We start from the raw sequence: 2,227 nt of genomic DNA on the forward strand, positions 1-2,227 counted from the left end.
AAAAGCTGGTTACAAGGGAAAATGGCAGAAACAAGTACAGAGATGTGGCAGGGGTCCTTTGAAAGTCAAAGAAGCTTGCCAACATGAAACCGCCTATGACAAGAGCATAGAAACTTAACTCATCTCCCCCCTGGTCTACAGCAATAGCCTCTGAATTGATTTCCCTTTTTGCAGTCTTTCTGCTCTCCTTTCCATCTTCCACAAAGCTGCCTCATATTCCAGAGATCTGACGTGTCATCAAATCTAAAATCTACATTGCCACAAAGAGAGATGAGAAAATCTTCAGCTGGTATTTCGTGACTTCCATAATTTTTCCAGGCTTATTTCATCAAATGCCCCTTTGCTCACCTTCCAGTTCAATGACACTAGCCTGCTTGCCTTTTTACCAATCTCCTGCCTACATGCCTTTGCACCGACTGATCATATCACCAGAATGCTCTCCCTCCTCACTTCTGGTTCTATTCAAGGCATACCTCCGGGGTCACTTCCTATAGAAGTGGGTTCCCCCCAGTTGTTTGTTTGCTTTTTTAAAACCCTCCCCTTCCTTCTTAGAATTAATACTGTGTATTGGTTCCAAGGCAGAAGAGTGGTAAGGGTTAGGCAATGGGGGTTAAGTGACTTGCCCAGGGTCATACAGTTAGAAAGTCTCTGAGGGAACATTTGAACCCAGGACCTCCTGTCTCTAGGCCTGGCTCTCAATGCACTGAGCCACCTAGCCACTCCTCTGCCCTTTGCTATTAACAGAATCCTAAAATGAACATTGTGTCTACTTTTCCAGGTACATGTTGTGTCCTCTCATGGGAATGTAAGTTTCTTAAGGGCAGAGATTTTTCTGTTTTCTCTTTGCCTCTCCAGTTCTTTGTACAGTGTTCTGCCAAGTAGGCACCTAATAAATGTTTATTGAACTCAACTGAGCCAGTTGGTGCTACATGACCATTGTTCTGTCTCTGTTTTCTTAGTCCTGATTTTCTGTCCTTTCAGTCATAGGTTTGGGTTCCAGTTACCTAGCAGAATCTAGTAAACAACTCTCTTTGCCTTTTCAGGGCTCTTTTTTCTGCCTTCTGGGATGATATCCACACTATCATGTGCTACATTAGTAATAGTCTTGTTAGTAAAAAGGTTCTATCCCAGCAGGTTTAAAACTCAGAGTTGACAGAGACAACATCTTGGTTCAAATGTATTGACCTAGTCTGAGCTATTCCTTCTAAATGTACCCGGGTCATTTGAAAAGGGCATTCACTGGCAAAGATGCTCTTAGCCTATTCCATAGAAGGGGTTAGAGGTGGGTGACTAGTAAACAGAGAAAAGCTTTAAAGAAAATGAATTTCTGCCTGTGAAGCTTGCCATTTCAGAGACAGGCAGACCAGTGAGCACCACACACCAGGAAGTGGAATAACTGAACGTAAGAGAGCTGGATGGGAAGCAATCTCTCGAGGTTATCCTCATCTGATTGTTCCCATTTGCTTGGATAGTCAATTCTATCTCAGAATACTTCTGGTGGCACTTACCAACTAGCCTTACTCCTGCCCTCTGGGGTTCCCAGCAAGGGAAAAAGTCAGAGAAGAATCTAGATCCAATGAGTCTAAAATAAGAACCTTGATTTGCTCTGCCCATCAATTTAGCTGTACTTAAGATCTCCAGGCCAGAATTCTGTTTGCTGACATGATACATTTACTCTAGGGTTTCAACACGATGAGAAAAAGGTGGAGACTGGGGAAGGGGGAATGGTGCGTGCTAGAATCAGTGAGTGAACCAGACTGTCCACCCACTGTGTGAACAGAGGATGTTTGAAATAGCTGGTGAGATGCCAAACTAATTTTACCCATCATCTTGGGCTCTGCAAAAGCAAGTTGGTCTAGCTCTAGCTAATTGCTATCCTCGGGCTATAAACTCCCCACAGACTATCAAAAAGGGGAATATTTTCTGAGGATAACAAAGGGGGGAAAAATCACAACTGAAAATAAAACCCAACAGCTAACAGCTGATCCTAACCAGTCGCCAGTAACATAAAGGACACTTGCCTTCAACTTGTACTCGACTTCTAATTAAGAAAAGCCTTGAACGTGTAACCAATTTGTTGGTTTCTTACTCACTTAGCTTATGCCCCCTGACCGTCTCTGATGAGGAAGGAGGGGGCTTCAAAAAGATGCAGTATGGCTCCTAAAAACAGCAAGTGAGCTACAGTGCAAACCTCAGTTCATTAAAGACCAGCACCAAAGAAACTTAC

General features: G+C 43.4%; 1 protein-coding gene and 1 long non-coding RNA gene across 4 annotated transcripts in view; both read right to left on the reverse strand.

The window, feature by feature from the left end:
* MAML3 (mastermind like transcriptional coactivator 3) overlaps positions 1–2,227 on the reverse strand; it is a 556,838-nt gene that overhangs the window by 456,419 nt on the left and 98,192 nt on the right. The window lies entirely within an intron of this gene.
* LOC103096559 (uncharacterized) overlaps positions 1–2,227 on the reverse strand; it is a 47,446-nt gene that overhangs the window by 4,148 nt on the left and 41,071 nt on the right. The window lies entirely within an intron of this gene.

Source organism: Monodelphis domestica, chromosome 6 (genome assembly GCF_027887165.1).
Source record: "Monodelphis domestica isolate mMonDom1 chromosome 6, mMonDom1.pri, whole genome shotgun sequence".
In the NCBI taxonomy this organism is placed as follows: domain Eukaryota; kingdom Metazoa; phylum Chordata; class Mammalia; order Didelphimorphia; family Didelphidae; genus Monodelphis; species Monodelphis domestica.